The sequence below is a fragment of the Gouania willdenowi genome, chromosome 14 (genome assembly GCF_900634775.1).
Source record: "Gouania willdenowi chromosome 14, fGouWil2.1, whole genome shotgun sequence".
NCBI classification, from domain to species: domain Eukaryota; kingdom Metazoa; phylum Chordata; class Actinopteri; order Blenniiformes; family Gobiesocidae; genus Gouania; species Gouania willdenowi.
Genome location: NC_041057.1, coordinates 19,093,067 through 19,115,635, shown reverse-complemented (window position 1 = coordinate 19,115,635; position 22,569 = coordinate 19,093,067). Strand labels below are relative to the sequence as shown.

Sequence of the window (22,569 nt, the reverse complement as noted above, 5' to 3'; positions counted from 1 at the left end):
GGATTTATTATTCTTAGAGGTGATTATGTATAATATAAGACAAATCCTCGTCACACAAGCAAGAATGAGTGACTTTGAGTAGACGGTGTTCCAAGTGTTTAAAAGTCTTAATATCAACACCCAGTAGGCAGCTTGTTTGGTCCATCTGGTCCATTTTGCCTTGAGAGCTGACTTTATTTTATTTATTTATTTTTTTCTTCATACCTTCACCAAGTTGCTGGAATACTTCCTCTGGGATTCTGTTCCACATTGGTATAATAGCTTTACACAGCAGCTGCAAAAGCTGTGTGCTCAGTACAACCATTGGGCGAATTTCCCCTTCTACCGTGTCCCAAAAAGGCTCAGTTGGATTTCTATCTGCTGTTTGGTACACAGGAAATGTGTGGCCATTTTCAGAATATTTTCACATTTATTCCAGTTATTTTAACATGCTGCGTTAAGTCACAAGATGGAGATTTGTATGCTGTGGCTGGAGCTGGAGTGTTGCAGAAGAAATCAGGACTTGTTGAGCAGTTTTATTTGGTTTCTCCCAGGCTTAACACAGTGTACGTTCATATATTGTGTCCTGCGTATCATGGTTTGTGACAAGCAGGGTTTGAGTTAATTACATTTTTCAGTTACAATTACATTTTCAATTATCCGTGTTCCAATGCAATTACAATTACAGTGACCAGCATTTTTTTTTCAATTTGGTATTAAATTTTGTATTAAATTTTGTATTTTTCAGTTTTGTATTAAAGTATATTGACAATTTTTATAGAATTTCCATGGCAATTACAATTACAAAGTCAATTATCTAAACTCAATTGCAATTTAGTTAGGATTACGACAGCAACATATTTTTGAAATTACAATTATAATTACACCATAATTGTAATTAATATTCAATTACACAATTATAATTGACCCCAACCCTAGTAACAAGTGCTTCTTTAACATTCTCGATTCATTTTGGGCCATTTTCTTGTAACCTCTGGCATCAACAATGTGTTTTCACCCACTCATAGTGCCCCCGTCTGGATATTGTATTTTTTGTCCGACCGTTATCTTTCAACCTGAGAGATGATTGTGTGTACAAAAATCCCAGTAGATCAGCAATATGTGAAATCCTCAGATCATCCAAACCATCCAAAGCACATTCAAAGGCTTTTCTATGACCTTTATTCTCCATTCTGAGGCTTGGTTTTCACCTCAGCAGGCCTCTTTAAGCTGGTCTACATGGCTGGTTGCATTTAATTGCTAGCACGTGATTGGCTAATCAGCTGTGTGTTAGTGAGCAGGTGGGTGATGTACCTAATGAAGTTGCTGATGTGTGTGTGTGTATCAATAAAGCCTCCCGATGAGATCATTTTGAAGCCGTGATATTGTTTTCTGATTAAATGTTTGCGAATGTATTATTAGAAATTAAAAGATTCAGTGGAACAAAGCAAATGGAAGCTTTTAGCTGTGATGCCGTGTTTAAAGTAGCATAAACATCCCCTTGTTTACGTGGCCCTACCTTGTCCTGTGTTTATCTCCACCTCCTCCGCTCACATGGCCGCCTTTCCAAAGATGAAGGCTTCACAATGATTAGCCACATTGTCTTCTCACAATGCGACTGGGTCCGTATGAAAGAGAGAACGAGAGCGATAGAGACAGATAGAGACGGACTGCGGCGGTCTGTTTATGTGTGTAAAGAGATGGTGGTAAGAGGTGTGTGCAAGAGCTTGTCACAGAGAGCCATTATTGTAATTGGAAGTTAAAATCCCATTTGTTTCCCCCTCTAGTGCTTACTGTCAGTGCTAAGACAGAGGTCTTGTTTTGAAAATTAACTTTTGGTATTCGTGTCAAGGGGTCGCGCAAGATTACGTCAACTTATTGAAAAAGCTGCCACTCAAAGCCGCAGAAGCAGCAATAGCTCAATAAATGTATTTTCACTATTCGTATATATCTGTTTTAAACTCAGTGATTTACGACATCTAGTAGAGATAGGCAATATTATTGGCAAAATTATATTTTTGGTCGATATTTGCCATAAAATGTAATATCGGTCGACATCGGAATCAGTTTTGCACAGATTGAGAAAAAACTATATGTGCTGTTGTTTGAAACAAGTATTCTCATTTTGCACTATGGATGACCCGATACAACTTTTTCACTTCGGGTACGATACCGATATTGCATACATACTTTTATTACTTATTTTGTAGTGTGGAATGTTAGAAAAGGCTTGATTAAGTGATGTTACTCAAACAGATAACAAAAGTCAATAATTCAACTTCACTTCAGTTATTATTTACTGTCAGTATATGGTGGGAACAACTGAGGGCGGGGACAAAAACAACAAAAACTTATTGAAGTGCTTATATCGGAGATTTTAGATAGAGTCCGATAAAATCCGATATTTATTTTCTGGCTTATATCGAACAGATATCCGATATCAATATCGGATCGGACACCCCTATTTTGCGCAGATGTTCATTTGTTGAATACATCCAGTTGGTCATTGCATTAAAAGTTACCGTAACCTGTTATTGCAATGAAGATATATTATCTGACCTAAAATTAGGTGTGGGGGGCAGGGGGGTCTGTGTATATATCGGTACATTTCGTAAAACGCTAATATCGAACATCCCTATTCCGTCTAGTCTTTACTCTTCAGCCATTATTTTGATCTACAAAGGGTTTTGAATTGGATAAAATAAAGAAATGTGTTTTTTGCGCACCAAGAAAAAACATCTGACGACTTTCTTAAATTGTAAATGGAAAAGTGAAGAAATAAACTGTGGCTGCCAGAGAAAAGAGAATTTGCCCATGTGACCATTTTGCCAGCATTGACGCCTGGTTGAAGGACACACACACACACACACACACACACACACACACACACACACACACACACACACACACACACACACACACACACACACATGCACATGCTAAACCCACAAAATACAGCAAGCCATTGATCCATGTTTTCATTATTGTCTGGTTTGGGTTTTTGAATCACTTTGGTCGTGACCTGAGCTGACTCATTGTGTGCGTGCGTGTGTGAATGCCTGACGTCCCAACACTGGGTGCCTTTACAGAGACAGGGAGGGGGCAGCAGAGACCCAAAATAGAGTGAGAGGCTCTGTAGTGTAAATAACAGAACACAATCTCAAAACGTAGCTGGAACAAGCAGCTGCAAGGTCCCAGCTCTGCATCATCCCTGTGCCCAAGCGCACGCAGCAGATGATCATTCTGTGTTATAGAGTTAGCAGACTTCTCTACAAAGGTTTGGAAAGGTCAGTGGGATTAGTTTATTAGGCTTCACTTATATATTATGAACTGTGGTTCTACTTCTTTCACAAACTATTGGCTTTTTCCTTTTAACTGTAATTATACGAGGTGAGGGGGACAATGGAAATGTTGAATTACTTACGTTTTGTTTTTTCTCACCTTGTCTGCCCATGCTGTCGAAGGTCAACACTACATGTAGTGCAATCTTTCAGCAACAGCAATGCGTGTTTTCTTATTCAAATTAAATAAAGGGAGAATGTAGTGTTACACCTTGGTGGGGGGAAGGGAACATGGGAGAGGGAGTTAGGGTAGGGCAATGGAAGGGGTGGGGAAGAGTTGACGGTTTTAAAGTGAGAGTGCAATGTTATGTTTAATATTTCTATGTTGTAAGAAGAACTGATTTCTATTTCACACTGAATCCCAGCGTTGTTGATACTTTATTTTGAATACTTGTCCACTAAAAGACTATTCTAGTTCTAATCCAGTACATCTATATTCACATGGTGGTGACCCCTTTCTGTTTGCACTCCCTCGGGCACAGTGCGGCACTTCCTTACACCTTATTGACAACACGTGTCAATCTGCTGAAATGTGTTGGCAAGGCTGAAAGTGCTCACTAGTAACAAGGATGTGTCCTTGTTAGAAAGAATCCCTTTAAATCAGACAGTACAAAGGCAAAGTCAGAGTCAATCTTAGCATCTGGAGAGTGCACAAAGGGAACAGCGTAGTCTCTCTACACCCTCTCTGCCTTCGTCTTGTAGTAATGAAAAACAATTACCACCCATGGGAGTTTTATTTGAAAAAAAAAAAACAAAACAAAAAAAAGCACATCAAAATCAGACAACAGATAAAACGATTAAGGTAAGTTTGCTCTTTCATACCAGAGACACTTCAATGAATAAAACCCCAGAGAACACACTGGATGTGCAAAATGATACACTTAACATTATTGGTGTAGTTTCTTTCACATAAATCTTAAATATTGAAACACTAAAATTGACTTTAAAAGCTATACACACACTAGAATTAAAATGCATTTGAGTAAATGTCTTTTTAAACATGATGCCTGTCAGCTAGATGTTTCCACGTTAGAATTAACGTCTCAGGCTTTCTTGAAGCTGCTAACCCGGTAATTTTTTAATTAGATAAAATCATCGTGTTGGCCTCATAGATCAATGAATCGGACATCGTTTAGTCTGAAAATACAGAAAAAATTTAGAAATTGCTGCTTTTGTTGACAATTGCGCACATTGCATTGTGGGATGTGGAGTTTTGTAAACTGAAGCATCAACATGTTTTTACTTCATTATTGCCAGTGATTCATTTGATTCTAGTTTGTTCCTGATATTGGATGGATGGATGGATGGATGGATGGATGGATGGATGGATGGATGGATGGATGGAAAACCCTGACACTAAAAATTTAGAAGCAACTTGATCTTTAAAGATCACAATTTTACGTAGGGATGTCCCAATACAACTTTTTCACTTCCGAGACAATACCGATATTGCGGCCTTGAGTATTGGCCGATACCAATATTGATACGATACGATATCAGCACGAATCATACATACTTTTACGACTTATTTTGTAGTGTGGAACGTTAGAAATGGCATGATCAAGTGATTACTCAAACAGAGAATAATAGTCAGCAACAGTAGGTATGAGAAAAACTGACCCATTTATTATTAACCAATTATTTGCAGAAATTTAAACCTTCAACCGATTTTAGATGCAGTCTGATCAAATCAGATATTCGTTTTCTGGCTGGACTGATATCCAATATCAATATCGGATCAGGACACCCCTAATTTTACTGATTGCTGTTCTACACTAATCGAAATCCTTCAGAAATGTGTGTCCTGATGCGTTGGTAACATCCTTGTTAGGGTTTGAACGTCGTCCTTGGCAGACATTGGTCTCCTTCGGCGAGATGTAATGAGGAGGCTCTAAATGTGTCCTCGGATGTATCCTTGTGATTAAGAGAGACTCTGTGTCCTTGTGTTTATGCAGCACAATCCAAATAAAGTGGACAGCTAATCACAATGCCCTGAAGTAAATGGTCAAAAATGCAGCAAGGTGCCTTTAGTTTTGTTTATGGAGCCCTCAAACTCCAGGGTCTGCTCGAACGAAGACGGAGAAGATGAAAAAGAAGAAGTCCTGATACTTTTTTTTATTAATTCTAAATGAAGCGTCTTTAGAGAGTGAATGCCCTACAGTTATTCTATTGTTTTGCCCAATTATAATAGTTTGGTGTAAGAAAAACAAAATAATCCCTCATAGGTTAGCACTTTAGCTTTAATTTCAATTTAATGACCTCTCCCAATGCTTGTGTGGCTTGTTTCTGTTTCTCCAGGATGTTGGCTAAACTATCGAAGCATGAATTAGAATCTGACCTCTAATTTTGTTCTTCGTTTACAAATAATTATAAATAAAGAACATTTGGCTCTTTTTTTTTCTTACCTTGAGCATGACTGAGGCGTGGTAACGTTGACTTTAGCGCACTATTTATTCTGCGTGCTAACTCAACCTCCACTGAAGCAGAAAGACACGCTGCGCCTCAAAGTCTTGGGGTGAGTTTTTAACAACCCGGGCGTCTTCACAATAAACTGTCTCCGAATTTTTAAATGACCAACGCATTCTTGTCCAAATGTCCCAGATTTGGCCACAAGCATGCATCTGCTCATCATAATATCCATACTTCCAAAAAGGCTCCCTGGAGCCCTTCTGCTGTTGTCCATTTCTCTTATTTGCTTTGTATTGCTAACATTTGTTCAATGCCTGGCCTTGAGTTTGCTGCTCGTGTGCTGTGCTCATTTACAGAAGTAATGTGCTGCATGGGTATGGGCCCATGCATCTCCAGGGTCCTATAATCAGCTTTGAGATCTATCTATCAATCTTCATAACTGTAGTGGGTTGAGGAGGGAAGTGCTGCTAATCAGCTCTAAGCGGCCTCTGCACGTTCAGCTTGACTGTCGCTGCTATAGCGAGGCCATATGCAAGCACCGTAGCCCACACGCAGTCCTTTCCTCACCTGCAGGGAGTCTCACATGGGGTCGGAGCACAGATGGCCAGCCCGGGCAGGAGTCAGCGTCTCCAAAAGAGCCTGTGACTTCCCGTGAATAGCTGTTAGTGTAGGTTAATATAGGAGTGGTGGCCCTGCAGCGGCGGCAATCACAGCTCTGATTCAAAGACGTTTGTGCAAGTTGAAGCCAGAGTTGTCATTAGCTGCCGCCCTGGGCTTGACACTTCTTCTCCACCTTCCAACCTCTTCCTGTCTTTCTTTTTTTTGTTTCTGTACATGTCCGCCTCTTTTAGTCTCTCCTATTACTTTTATTTTCTGTGTGCAAATGTTCTGGTAATCTGGGCCGGGATACTTGGCCCTGTCACTCTATATTTGTGCTAAGCATCTATCCTTCACTCATCTCCTTTGCACTAATTGTATTGTAATAAGCAATTACAAATCTCTTTATGCACACTAGAGCTGAGATTGGATCACTTTTTAAGAGAGCGTTTAAGGCAGGGTTGGGGTCAATTGCGTTTTTCAGATACGTGTTCAATTACCCACGTTCAATTACGATTACATTTTTTTTTAACTTAAAATGAAATTACAGTTATTTATTATCCTCAGAAAGTCAATTACAATTAATTACAATTACAAGTACTGAGCCAGAAATAAAATCCTGATAAAAGTTCTTCTTGTGTTAGCGTTCTGTTAGCATCTCTTATGATAACGAGTCCTAAATCTGCTGTAAAATACACTAAAAAAAAATATCTATCATCTCATTTCTTTCCTATCTATTGGTTACCTTGTTTAGCTTCCTAATCAATGAAAATATAGGTTTAAATATTTTTTCTAAATGGTAAAATGTGGGAAAGCTTGATATGAAACATTTTTAATAATTGTTAACTATATACAGATCCTTTCCAAAAAAATTGAATATCATGGAGAAGTTGTCTAATTTCCATAACTCCATTCAAAAAGTTAAACTTTCATAGATTATAGATCCAGGGCCCACAATTTAAATGATTTCAAGTATTTATTTGTTAATTTTTTACATATTTTGGGCTTCCAGCTCATAAAATCCACAAAAACAGGATTTCAAAAAATGAGAATATTGTGAAGAAAACACCATTTACTTTTAAGTTTTTACAGAAAAAAAAAAGAGGAGAAGAAGGACTGGACTGTTGGCCTGTGGTCCAAGGTCCTCTTTTCAGATCAAAGTAAAGTGTGCCTTTTATTCTGGAATCAAGGTCCAAGGGTTTGGAGGAAGACGGGTGAGGAACAGAACCCAAGCTGCTTGAGGTCCAGTGTGAAATATCCACAGTCAGTCATAATTTGGGGTGCAATGTTCTGTTCTGCTTAAATTGTGGGCCCTGAATCCATAATTTATGAAGGTTTAACTTTTTGAATGGAATTATGAAAATGAAACAACTTTTCCTTGATATTCTAATTTTTTGGAAAGGGTCTGCACTGTATCTGTCGTACTTAACATAGAACTGTAGCATGGTTCCCCAGAATTTTCATGGCAGTTACAATTACAAAGTCATATATCTGAGCTCAATTACAATTTAAATACAATTACAACAGCAACAGATTTCTTAAAATCACAATTAGAAATACACCATAATTGACCCCAACCCTGGTTGAAGGGAGCTGAGGTGGACCAGGCTGTGTGGCCCCTTCATTTGAACTTTCTGTTGGACAGAGACTCTACTGCTATACTCATTCCTCAGCGTTTTCTCTTTCTTCTTCTGATGATTTAATCCTGCTTCATTACCATGTGCTCTACTTCTGTTTTCCATCTCAAACAGAATGCCCTCTACAGCACAAGTGTCTGTGCGGTGTGCTGTTGTTTATTGCCTGTGTTTTTTTTTCCCTCTTTGTGAGTCAGCTGTAGTGATGCAAATGAGCAGAGGCAGTGTTTACCTGGACTGGCTATGTTTTCCCTGCGTCTGTGTGTGTCTCTGAGTGTGAGTGTGCACGCCTGTGTCTTTGATCATGCTACGCTGCATTGACAGATGCTCTCTGGTGCTTTCTGGTTGCTTATGAACAAGGCCACATTTGGGATCTGAATGCTAGTAATTATATCCTCCTGCAAAAATGATGACGTAAAAAGAGGATGGCTGTGTGATAGTTGTCTTTCTATCCATTTGATCGTTTGACGATACAAGAAATGTCATTGAAAGCCCCATCCTGCTTTCTTCTAGGTTTTTTTTTTACACTTGATTGTGTGCCTGTATGTTTGAGAGGTGAGGGCCATGATAAAGGTTCACACATTGTAATCATAGCTGTATATGTGTGATATCTGTGACCTGTCTGGGAAATGACCTGGGGCCCATTTCACAAAGCAGCTTTGGAGGAATCTCTGAGTATTTTGACCCTGAAATGAGGAAAACTGAGCTCTGTTAAACCCGAGAGTGGGAAATGATTGCAGAAAAAGAGGTAAAAGCCTGTGAACGTATATGTTGATCAGAAAAGGTTTTTTTTCCTCGAATTACACCCATATTAAGGTAAACCATAGCCAAACATTTATATATATATATATATATATATATATATATATATATATATATATATATATATATAGCGCATTAATTACCAACAAAATGGTCCCAAAAGCAAATTAGCCACATTTTTCACATTATCCTTTTATTCCTTAGTGTGGAATGTTAGAAAAGGCTTGATATTAACCAATGAGTTACACACATTTGTATTTTTAACCTTAAACAGAAGAAAATTCTACAATTGAATGATAAATAAATAAATAAAAATATACGACCCTGAAAAACAATGTCAATTATTCCAATAAAAACAAGAGATTTTCAACGTACCTGGAAAGTACGCTTCGTTTGGGCCGGTATGAATGCGCTAACGAAGAGCGTTTATTATGGCTGGACTCTGACACTGCAAGTAAAGTTTAAAAAAAACCACAAAATATTCAAATCGACTCATGCAGACAGAAAGCAGTAAATAGGCGGAGGTGTGTGGGTAGATGTTTTTTTTTCCTTGATGCTTTTTACTGCTTAAAATCATATCCACACTGTATCCACACCAGACAGGTATCGCTTATCAATTAAATATGCATCATATGGAGATAATATTTGTGTCATAATGAATTAATAACAAAAAATATTGGAATGTTTCTGCAAACGCAACATTTGAGTGTTTTGAACGATGACAGAAACTGCTTTGAAATTTTTTTTTCCCCAAAGTGTTGTTCAAAAGATTAAGCAAGATTAAAGTAAAACAAAAATTAAAAAAAAAGCAACAAAAAAAAAAAATGCTTTTCTTTTAACTTGTTAGATAAGAACATAATGAATGCACTTTCACAAAGTGATTTAAAATTTAAAACAATTACTCATTTCTTGAGTGCAATGAGGGGGACAAATTGGTGGGTTTGATCTCATGTATGGTTGAATTCAAGGTGTTTCCATTGAGAGCAACTAACATTAGAATGGAATGGAAATTTATGCAAATAGCTGCGGCCCTGATTCATCAGTGCAGACTGACCAGGGTAGCAGAGCAAATTGCGCCTGATAATTTATGTCTGGGCATCAAAAAATGGGTGAAATCGGTGGCCGTGCTCCATTGTGCATATGGGGTGGGGGTGGGGGGTCTATGGGGGAGGTGATAGGTCCTCCTTAGGTAGGATCAGAGGGAAACCAAAAGACTTTGAGACACAGACATATCGCGAACCTGTTGTGCTCCCTCTGTGGCCACTTCTTCAAATGTTTTCTCATCCCTTTTAATATCGTATCACTGATCTAGGCAATTGTATTTAAGATTACCCATTAAATGTTATGCCTTTACCTCCTAAAACGCCTTCAGGTTTTTGATGATTCTTCATCTGCCACCATTAGTTTCTCTCCGTCGAGCCAAATGTGTTCTTTAAGGGTTAGGAGACAAAGGTTTTTTCAGTTTTAAAAGGCTGACGTAATGACATAAACAGATTATCTATTCTCCTGTAGTTTTTGTCATTACAAATAACAGAACATCAGAAAATAGGCAAGCAAAGATATATTGATTGAATTTTAGAGATGAGTCAGAATTCTAATTAAAAGTAGGACTATAGCTTCTCGTGTGTTACAGTAAATATATGTAAGTCATTTGGCTCAAGTACCCCCTTTCTCTAACTTTTGAATAGACATACCCCCTTGTCAGACTTCTAGATTTTGCTCAAATTTCTGTAAAAAAAACATCTATAGCGCATGACGATGGAATGAACGAGATTTTAAAGAGTCTAACTTTGTAAATCAGTGAATGAAACAGTACATAGTGCCTCCTGAATGGCTGTATTTCTATAGTTTTCATGATTTACAGTCATCTGACCCTTGTATTTTCAGTTCATGTTCCAATCCAAATCACTTCTATCACCATTTTGTGTGTAATTTTGTTTTAGGTTGTTTGTCTGTTCTTTTCATTATTCAGTATTAGAAGTGTGACAATATCTCGATACGGCGAAATATCGCAATATGTTTTTGCACGATCGATTATCGATATGCTCGCACTAAGTATAATTTTTTTTTTTATCAAAACCTTTTCTGCTTTTTACTAAAATGTGCAGGAACAGCTTCGCTTCGCAGAAATTTTGTCACTATTTGTTGAAGGAACCAATATATTGTTTTCTGGAATATACATAAAGCACTGTTGGAGATACTTATTCATTTACATTGGTGTGTTGACACTTATCTACAGTAATGTTGCACTAAAATAGTGTCACTGTTCATAGGACACTTTTTCAATTTATTGTCTTTCAGAGATATGAAATAAAAATTGTATTTTTTCACTTAATCTTTTTTTTTCTTTTTCTTGTAATGTCATAGATTATCGTAGATTGATTTCTGACCAATATATTGACAATCGCAGTATTGTCATATCGTGAGATCATCGGTATCGTGAGCGGCGTATCGTATCGTATTGTGAGAGGTTCCCACCCCTATTCAGTATATTTTCCTCTTATTTTGTGTGTTTTGGTTGTCATTTTTTGAGCTGCTGCTAATATTCAGTGTGATTATCATTTTAAACTAAAAAAATAAACATTATAAAACCTTATCATTTCTGAATTTTCCTCTCTCTCTCAAATACCTGCAATAGTGCCATTGCCTGTACCAAGGGTTTCACGTACCCCCATTTGGAAAACACTGATTTAAAGGAAGCCCAGGCTCGTGCTGGTTTGATTGGGGGGGGGGGGTGGAAATATTCAAAGGGAAACGGTAAGACATTGATTTGTCATCCAAGAAATAAACACTGTCTCCTGCTCCTTTCACCGTAACACCAGCTTACAACATTCCCGCTGAAAAATATTCCCGATCTCTGTCACCATCTGTCATCACCTTCCCGCTCCGAATCAGGTTTATGTTTAAGACAACATACTAAGAGCTTCAGAGATGTGGTTTTAAGATTTGCATAAATTTGTTCCTCTCTTTTTTTTTTTTTTCCACCCGCCTCTTCCCTGCCTGCTGCTCTCCCGACTTTTATTTTGTTTTGTACGATATTGATCTCCTCTCATATTCTCCTCGGGGAGTTAATAACATTCCTGCTTTGCCTTTCGCAGTCTTTGTTTTGCATGCATGTTCAAAGCACTAATAGCTTCTTGTAGGTGCTGCTCCGAGGCGCTTTGAATTCTTGTTCGCTGCCACAGGTAGAAAGTCTTAAATTTCCCACAAATACCTCTAATGCTCTTTGCTGCGATATTAGCTATAGGCTTGTCTTTTTGAACTTCCCCAGCATCCAAAGCAGCCCTGACTTTTATAGCACTTACTTAAGGCAGCATCAGCCGCACACTTTTATGAAGGATTTTCAATGAGACGCATTGTTTACTCTTCTTGAGGAATGGAATGAAGTCATTAGAATATGATATCAAAGTGAAATAGCCTTGCAATAAATTACTTTGGCTGGCTTTGTTGAAATAAAGACATCTTCCATGTGGTTCTGCAGCTTTCTGGGCCAGAGGACTGAGTTCAAGTTGTAAAATATGCCTGGCATAGATTGATTGTGTATTTCTGCCTGTAATGTTCTGTGTAATTGCAGGTCTATTGCCAAATTTTCCAAACAATGTACATCATTAACATTGTTTTAGGTTTGAGTTAGCTTATGCTAGCCATAACAATATAATCAGGTCAGGGAGCTTAGCGCTGGATAAAATGAATGATTGGGTAAAAATTGGCTCCGTGTGTTATGTGTGTTGGAAGGCTTTGTGTTTTACATTTGTATTCGTGAGCTATCCAACCAGTGAACACGACATAATAGTCAGAGAAGGAAATAGTGGAGAAAGGACAGGACATCGGCAATTTGCCAAAACCAAGCAGTGGTGAATAGTCTCATTTCCCCCCGAAGTATCATTAATGTGGAAACAATTGCAATGGATATACAAGGACACAAGGTGTGACAGAGCCCCAGAGACATGAAAGGCTATTCAAATGAACCAAAGAGTTCAACAGTAATTCAGCTTTTTAATAGAGATGCACCGAATATTCGGCCACTGAATATATTTGGCCGAATATTGCAAAAAAAGCAACATTTGGCCTTTGGTTTGGTGAGTTCAAATCAAGGCCAAATAGTAGCGTGTGACGCAATCAAACAACGTGCAGTGATTTTGAGTCGGAAAAGTGTGTGCGCGTTGCTGCAGAACCAGCAGCAGCTTCTCTTTTTAACATAGCCAGACTCTCTCCTTACCGCTCTCCATCGTCCGTCACCGCGTAAAAGTTGGAAGCCGTCCAATTCCACAACCGAGTCCGTTGTTAGCGCTGAGCCACGAATCCGTAAACATCCTCATCGTTTCCTCCTCACACCACACCGGGTCTCGCTGCATAGCCTGGTGTAGCATTAGCATGGAGTGCTAACGGCTGATGTGTGTAAACAATGGGTCCGTGGCTCTAAGCAGTGACTCCCAACATGATTGGCAGCAGAAAAAGTAGTGCAGTTTGGGCGTATTATGTATTTACATATATGGCAATAAAAAATTATATATATTTATATATATATATATTAAACAGCAGTGTTGTTTTAGCTGTTAGATAGTTGGAGGGGGAGGAGCTCACATTCTAGGAGGCGTGTTAAGCGACGTCAATTTCATACATATGCTCTCACTATGGGGAGAGGCTAGACAACACATAGCTCCTATAAATCCTAACATGATTAACGTGGCTGCAGCGTTTAATGAATAATTAAAAATTATTACAGTAATATTAACCTTTACCAACACTGACATATTGTTATGATAAAATTTCATCCACTTTGCGTATTGTGCCGCATAAAACTATCATTTTTAAAATGCCACCATTGTCAGCGCATTTGTCATTTAGCTTTCAAAGGGGAAGAACATAGGAATACGTTCATACTGTAGGTCTTAATGCTCAATTTGGATATTTTTGAAAAATTGGATTTTTTTGAAAAATCGGATTTTTTTGAAAAATCGGATATTTTTGTGTGTGCTTGTTTATATTACACATTATATACGTTTTTTATCCGTTTTGAGTATGAACGGAATGCAACCCTGAAGTGACCCACATGCGCAAAAGAGGTCCTGAGGTACTACGTCCGCACGCAGGCACACATTGTGTTTACGGAAGTAAAATATGGAGGCCTCCCGTTTCGGCGTGTGTGTGTGTGTGTGTGTGTGTGTGGCACTGTATGTATTAATTATTATTTATTTATTATTTTTAAGAACTCGCTCTCCTTCTACTGTCTACTTTTCACTCCGTCCTCCACAGGGGTTTCCCCCCTCCCCGCCTCTCCGTCTGGGACGCAGAATTATGACGTTATCACATCTTGATGATATAAAAGTCAGATGGAATGCGACCTGGCCGTTCAGACAGCAGTCGCATTGCAAAATATCAGATACGTATTGGATTTATATCCACATATAAATCATATTTGTATTATTGTAATGTGTGTGTATCTGATCCCTATTTTTATCACTCTTTTACTTAATTATACACTTATTTATTGTTTATTCTTTCTTTTTTCTGTGGCTGTAACATAAGCAATTTCCCCCCAGGATTAATAAAGGAATTCTGATTCTGATATGACAGTGGTCTGTGTTGGATTTGAAAAAAATCTGAATTGTACTGTTCACATAGGAAAAAATCAGATATGGGCAAAAAATTATGAATTTATCTTCAGTGTGAACACAGCCTTAGAGTCCACATGTAACCTAACGAATAGCACCTTGATCTGTGTTGCACCCAGCTGCTATATCGTGTAGATAAAGGCCATGACACTACCTTTTGGTTCAATGCAATAATCAAATAATCCTTGCTCTTTTGTGCAAACTTGATGACTTTAAAGCTGCGATCCGGAGTTTCTGAGAAACGTCTCGATTTCCCGCCCTAAACAGCCTCACTTCCTCCCAATGCCTCTGCCAATCTATCAGAAGCAACGCCTCTACTTTTCTGCACGCACATCGCGGAACATAACAAAGTCGTATTGGGTCGCATTTATATAGGTCTATGGGTCAGGTAAGAGCCAAAATCATATTTACCTGCACAGTTCTGCATTCACTTTGATTGACAGTCTCAAAAACAGGAAATCGAAGCCTATTGGCTGGACGCAGTCAGTGATCGTTTCCGTGTGTATAGGGGTCTATAGGACGAAGGAGGGACTTATATACGTTAATGTATATGAATGACCACCGGCAGTAGACCATAGTAAAAGACTAGTTAGGTAATTTTTTGGCATTTCAAAACATACATAAACATAGATTTATCAGAAACTCCAGATATCAGCTTAAACAAATAATTTTATGTTGCAGGTCTGTAATTTAGAGAGAAATTGTGAGATTATTAGGGTTTATAGTGCATTTGGTTTTTTCCTATTGTTTCCTAAAGTCCTCTTTAAATCTATTGATATTCAAGGCTGTACTTAAGGATAATAGACAATAACTAGAACTACAACTCAAGGGGATTAGCTTACCTCTGTGAATTAGAAATAGCTGATAGGCCAAGAACAGGACAATACACTCATCAACAACAGTTTCAGGCAAGCATCTTGTTTAATGCTTCGGTGGTGCTAAAGTGGGAATTGCCACCATCCTCCTGGAATTAATTCGAGGGAGGGGGTGATCAGATGCTTTGGTGGATTTGTTGTTTTAGCGCCTTTCATTAACACTGTCGTGTAGCATTGGCTGCATAAGGGTTTTTGCACCTATTCTTTCCTACATGTAATGCAAATCAGTTCCAGCTGATTTCTATGTCAACCAAAGCTAGCTGCAGATGTTTTGTTGATAATGACCTGATGCCTCTGAGTAATCTGAAGTGAATCTAAAGACTGAGTGAATGGGATGCAGCAGAGCTAACGTATTAAATACAGCCGGTTCTGCCGATGAGCGTCAAATGTTGGAAATTGATACGACATGAATGAAGATCTGGTGTCTTACTTCAGTCTAAGGTTCCGCTCAAAAACCACTTGGTACTCCTGCAGACCGTAATAAACTGATTAGACAAATTGCTGCAAGACAAAATTCGTCATCAAAATTCTGAATATTCAACACGATAATTAGACCGAGTCATGTTCCTGCAGCCTAACATCTTCTGGGGGCTCTGACATGTCAGGTTGAGTTTAATGAGCTGTGTCCCATTTTTTGTGCTTTTAATGACTCATAAAACACAAGGTTAAAAAAACGTATATTCTTCTGCTTTTTTTTTAACTTTAATTTTACTTTTCTGTCACATTATACTTTGTCGTTACTTTAGCTGAAATGCTTCATGAGCGGTGAAAATTGGAATAGAAGACATACATACAGTTTAGATTGTAAAAATGATGTTGTGTAAACAATACACCACATGTTAAAATGATAAAAGTTTTTATTACATTGCTACGTTCGATTAGATTCATGTTGTTTTTTAAACTTTGGCAATGAACATAACACAAAATACTGTAACCATGCAGTCAATATGCTTTAAATGTTTGCATCATTACAATATAAAAACAAATGCAATGTAGTAATTGCTTCACCATTGGCATTAGTGTTAATTTTGTTGATTGAGACTATGGCTAATTAAAAACAAAAAACAAAAACAAAAAAAAAAAAAAAACATGTGAATGAAGACGACTTAAAAATATATTTAATTTTTTATTAATTAATTCAAAATAAACTAATTTCAATAAAATCATTTCAGTCAAGTTTCATTTTAGGAAGGTGTCAAATCCAATTGAGTGGAAGGCAGGACAAGCTGGTAAGTCATCCAATAGGAAGTAAGCTGATTGCTTCTGTGTGTATTTACAAATATTAATACTGTCCCATATCAGGTGGATAAATGTAAATTGAATGTTTAAAAAAAAATGCAAAAGCTTTATACTTTACACTAGATTTAGACAAAAAACATAATGTTATTCAGTTGACTAAAACTAAACTATTACTGAAATAGTCCTGATGACTACATCTTGACTAAAGCTGCGTTGCATTTTAGTGAAAAAACTAAATACAAAGTTGCTGTTAAAATTTACATGAACACTTATTGGTGGTGCTGATTTGTATGTCCAAATGTTTCACTAAAATTAGCACTCACAGATTTAGCATTTAAAGTGTTCCTTTATTTGATCTTTCATTGTTGATGGGTTTTTTTTTTTGGCTGCAAAATTACAGTATTGTTTGTGCTTTGAAGGGCGTTGAACAGCAGTACCAGCTTTGCAATTCTGACACGGTAACTGATGATGTGGAGTTAAAGATAAAAACTATTGTTTGGCTCAAATGCTCAATTTGCTTGCCAACAAAAAAAAAAAAAACGACCTACCGACGTGACAGTCTGAATGCAGCTTCCCGAGAAAAAGATGGGTTTTGTTAGAGGCCTCAGATGCCATTATAGCATATTTAAAAGTCTCTTCCTTACTGCTGACAATAAAAATAAAGATTTTAGTGCTCAGCCCTCGTTACTAAAGTGACAGGAACCAGGAGATAGCTTCTGCAGCTTTCTCTTGATGACCTCAAAGGAAAGGTTACTCTATTCTTGGACGTATATGGTGAGTCATTTTACTCAGTCTGTCATTGTTAAAAACTGCTAACAGGTGTTTGATAAGAGTGCACCAGAAGCTTTTCACATTTTAGCTTCGCTGTCCGCGGCGTGCCATCCATTTCCATGATAAATGCGTCCAGGCGGTAATTGTTGCACCAATTTTGCACGCACGCCCTCGCGCACTCAAGAAATTACAAAGCCATTCATGTGCAGGCACGCACAAACTTTCTCATGCACACTTAGAGCTCTGCATACTGTCTGCCAGGGCTGAGCAAAAATAGGTAAATGTTAAGCGGGAAGAAGTGGTTTGATGAACGTCACTGATGCCATTTGTAAACTCCCAATTTCAATTGAAATGTTATTAAAAGACTCTTAGAAAAACCTGTTAGAAAAAAAAACTATCAAACTTAAAGGTATAGAGGAAAAGAAACGTCATCTCCACTTTTTGAAAAAATGCACATGCGCAACACACATAAACACTTGTAAAGGTGCGCTCACACCGAACGCGACTGTAGCGACTGCAGTCGCTTCAATCGCCCGCGATGAGTCGCTTGAAAAGTCCAACGAACACGTAAACGAACGCGTACCCTGTGCCTGCACGTCTGCACGTTTGATCTACATTTTCCATAGACTTAGAATGGGTACAAGGGCACAATGCACAAGTCACGTTTGCATGTGTGCCAGCAGACGTGTTAACGTGTCTGCACACATACGCCACACCTGGATGTGCACCTAACAAACATACATACATCAGTCACACTTAGATGCAGCTGTGGCGTGAGTGAAGCTGTAGCGATCAGGTGCCCTTCACTATCCATCACCTTCTACGTGACATGTAAACACTTAGAAAAAAATATTAGGCACTTACGCGTGCAGGCGTGTACACACGTGCAGGTATGTAGGTGTGTGTGTGAGTGTCCAATGGTCGACTAGTGCCTTGCATGGCAGCTCTGTCCCATTGGTGTGTGAATGAACTGATATTGTAAAGCACTTTGAGACTACTTCAGTGTAGGGATAAAGCGCTATATAATAATTTGTTTTGGGATTTAGTTACTCTTTAAGAGTAAAGTTCTCTTAAACAAACAATGATGAATAACAGCATCTTCAAGGAATTAGGTAAGCATTTTGTCAATGTAAGTTTAATGAGGGTGGTTGTAATATCAAGGTCAAGTCATTAGTTACAATGCTGTGGTTTAGTGGGCTAGTATGTGTGCATGGTAGCAGTGTTTAGTGAATTCAAGGCAGTAAAAACACAGCTATTGTCTTGCCCATATGAGTTCGTCCTCATGCACCGCTGGGCTTTAGGCGAACCATATTCTTTGTTATCTTTACGAAGGACTCTCTTGAGGTCATTCCCCATTATCTTTTTTGGGCTGAGGTCGGACCTCGGTGTTTGCCATCATTCTGTTGTTGATTGACTTTGACATTTAGGGATCATTGTCCCGTTCCATCACCTGGTTTCTGTTGACCTTAAACTGACAGCACCTCAGACACTCTCCGGTGAAAATACCTTGATCGACCTGGGAAGTAACTGATTTGGACACGGGAGCCACTAAATTATTATTTGGCTTTCAGTAGTAGTTCACATTTAGGGTAATGGTTTGATGTTGGCATGCAGTGTTTGTCATACACCATATAGAAAATGATGGATTAGTCAATTAGTCTTATAAAGTTGTGTAATTTTTTGTTGCGTGTCGTGCACTGTGAAATGTTTGGTTTTCCCCATGAACTTTCACTGTTTCTTCAAGATCAAGTCTAAATATTGATGACTAATGTGTGCAGTAATGTAGCCGAAAGGGCTTCTCGTACATTTCCGTGGTGCTCTGATATAGGGAAGCCTAATGGCTATTGTCACCATGAGGGGAGAAATAAAGAAAGTAATTGTGTTGTCCCAGAACTCTGGCAATTCCATCAGCTACCGGGCACACGTGTCAAAATTTAAAGACAAAGCTGTAAACTTGAATGGTTGCAGCCCAGTGGAACAAGGCTGAAATATGACTGGGGAATGGGTGGCCCAGAAGGGAGGGAGGGCAAACAGCTGATGTGGAGAGGGCAGCAGAGATGAACATTTACTATTTTTTTTTTTTTTAACCTAGATTGGCAATGATAAAAGTGAGTGATGGTGATAAATAGTCGCTCTGCCAGTTTATCAGCAGCTGTCTGGCTTGGGGTTGCCGACGGCCGCATCCAGGGCTGATAACCCCCTGAGGCCTGAGGCACGAGGTTGGAAAAAGGAGGAGGAGGAGGAGGAGGATGAGGAGGAGGAGGAGGAGGAGGATGCAAGGGCGTGCAAACGGTGATGCAGTCGTTGGGTCTTGGCAAGTGTATAACCCTCATTCAGCCAGCTGATATTTAGCGAGCTCACCAGTTGTCCTCAACCATGTAAGAAATGTTCTGACCGTAATAATAAATGCTTAAAATACTGTACAGTAAGAAAAAAAGTGTAGAATGAGTGTAGATATGTAAACAACTTTGTTATTATTGGATTCCTAAAGAAACCAACAAATAAAACCCTGAACAGAGGCTATGATGGATTTTTTTTTTTTTTAAACCACATTGATGGGATGACATCTCTCTGAGCTGTCAGGCTCGCTTTGTATTGTCAGAGTTGAGCCATCTTTCGTCACTCTACGCCGTGCTCAGGTGTGCTTTGAGATTACGCTTACCAAGATAACAATGCATATTTTTTTGTTTCTAATCCATAAAAACCCTGGTATGGCACCTTACTGCCAGTTCTTTGATTGTCATTGACACGCTTTAATGGCGTGTTGAAATATGGAGCTTTGTAAACCTCCAGTGTCTTTTCTGTCAGTCAGAAAGTCTTGATGTTGTGAAAGATTTTATCGCTATTGTTAAGATATTTTGATCTGCCGTAAACAATTACTTTATTAATCCGATTAATATATACATTTTTTAAACAACGAATTGATTAATCATACAAGAGCAATGACATGTTTTGCATTCTTGATGCTTCTTGGTTTATTTCAAAACTAAGAGATTTACTTCATCATAAATCTTTTGGATCACGTAAATCCAAACATACAAAAAAATAAAAATTTCGATTTCGATAAATCTTTATTTAATAAAGGCCTAATAAATAAAGCATTCAAAGTAAGCACAAGTCTAAATTGAGTTCTAACAAGATAAAATTAGACATTCAACTTAAAAACGGTAATAATGAGCTTTTTTTTGACAAATTGTTTGAAGCCTAATTGAAAAATATTCTTTTGTATAGGTATCTGTTATCTCTATCTCTAGTATTTCCCTTGTAATTTGGTGTTGGACCTAAATCCCTTTTTATTTACATGCTTACCAGGGCATTTAAGGCAAATCATAATAATTGAGTTTGATAAGTTTGTTGAGCATCAAATATATGGGCTTTGCTGTACTTTAAAAACTTTTGAAACAATCCTGAGTGAGATGTGCAGCTCAGAAACATGATTAACTCCAAAGCTAATTAAAAAAGACATTTCCTACACAACTGAAAAGATTCGGAGTCATGTTATATCTTGTAGAATTAGTGAAGTCAAGTAGACATGTCTCAGCACATAACACAGTATAGGCTTCATTTTGCTCTCCCGGGTAATAAACACCATTTTCTTGTGTTTCTTAGAAAAGCTGCTACAGTTGTAATTCAGTTACATGAAAGCTTTCATTACCTAACCAAGCCTTTGTCACTAACTATAGATTTTGTAAGCCGTCATTGTCTCATTTCTGGTCGGTGGAAGCAAACAACCATAAGACCAAACCTATTTGTAGCTCTGTGATGTATCTATAGATTGTGTGTTTTGGATCAAACATGTTCAGACAGCTAAGTTATGGTACTCTAAAAGCTGTATGTCTATGTTTAAGGCTATGGCTTGTTTCATTGGAGCTGAGAAGGCACTCAGGGAAACACTTGGTTCTTATCTGTGTAATAAAAAATCTTGTTTTTTCTCTCTTTTTTTTTTTTTTTTTACACCGGCTCAGTGTGTGGCATCTAATGCAAACTCCTGTGGTTACTTTTGTCTGTTTTATTTCTTGATCTTGTAGTCACAAGCTCCTCCAGCCTTCAAGTGCCTGCTGTGTGCAATACTTCTTCCTCTGCTTTCACCTTTAAATTGAAGTTATTAAAGACAATAAATGGAGGCCTCTCTTCATTCATTAAAGCACTGTTGACTGAATTAGTTTCTTTATTTTTTCTGTCTCTCTTTTCTACATAAGTTTTGGTGGTTGACTGAAAACAAAATGAAACATGGATAACATAATCACAGAAGCAATGAAAAAAGGAGAGCCTGCAGTGTGTGCACGGCTGTATGCGTATGTGTAGACTTCTGTGCCTTTGAGAATTTGTGCGCCTGAAAAAGCGTTGACAGATGGTTACTTCTGCTTTCTTTTCCCTGTGTCGAACCTCTTTCATTGATCAAAAATGTTTGGGTCAGCTCCTGAATGTACGCACAATCTTTCAGCTCTTTTCTTGGCATTTCTGGAGAAATGTTCCCCTCATCAGGGACATTCTCTGCTTTTTCAGCGTTCTTTGGATTTCAAACGAATATTAAGCAATTAGTGTATTTCTACAAAACTCTACTACGGTTTAAAGCTCTATAGGGGTAGTTTAAGACTCTTAATGTAAAAGATTTAAACTTGCTAAGTGATACACCACAACCAGGATTGCTAACTTGCGTACAACAATTGTTGTTCTTGATTAATATTGAGACTTTATTACAACATTATCATTAATTTGAATTTGTTTCCAGTCATAAGGGATAAAAATCGGGTTCTGAGTGTACTGGAAAGCGATTTATTACAGCCCATCTTAGTAGCCAACATTGTGTCTTCATTTTGAAATTGAGGGATGTAGTAAAGGTAGCCGTGCCAATATTGAGAGAAAACTCTTTAACAATGCTTCTCGTCCGGCTGCCTTGCCGTGGCTTCTTGCCGTCTTTAGTTTGGCAGACTGAAGGTTTATTTATTGCAATAACTGTGGAGTTGCCTCAGGGTTGGAGAACTTGAACTTGGAGAACTTGAAAGTTAGGACCTAGTAGTCATAGAACGGGGTTCGAATCCAGCAGAAAGCAGGTTGATCATTACCACTGTGTGCCTATTATTATTATTATTATTATTATTATTATTATTATTATTATTATTATTATTATTATTATTATTATTATTAAGCTCCAAACCTTTACTGAAAGGAGCCTAAGGAAGTGTTTCCCAAACTTTTCACAGTCATGTACCCCTTCAGACATTTAACCCATGTACTCTTGCACGCTTAAAAAACATAATAATGTAATGTAATATACAATGTAGCCCTACATTAAATTTTACCTATCCTGTTGAGCAATAATATATAATAATTACTAGAATATTTG

The 22,569-nt window shown here is 38.0% G+C and overlaps 1 protein-coding gene across 11 annotated transcripts in view; it reads left to right on the top strand.

Annotated features, from left to right (window-relative positions):
* Positions 1 to 22,569, top strand: part of msi2b (musashi RNA-binding protein 2b) — a 333,212-nt gene that overhangs the window by 91,109 nt on the left and 219,534 nt on the right. The gene's annotated exons all lie outside the window — the stretch shown is intronic.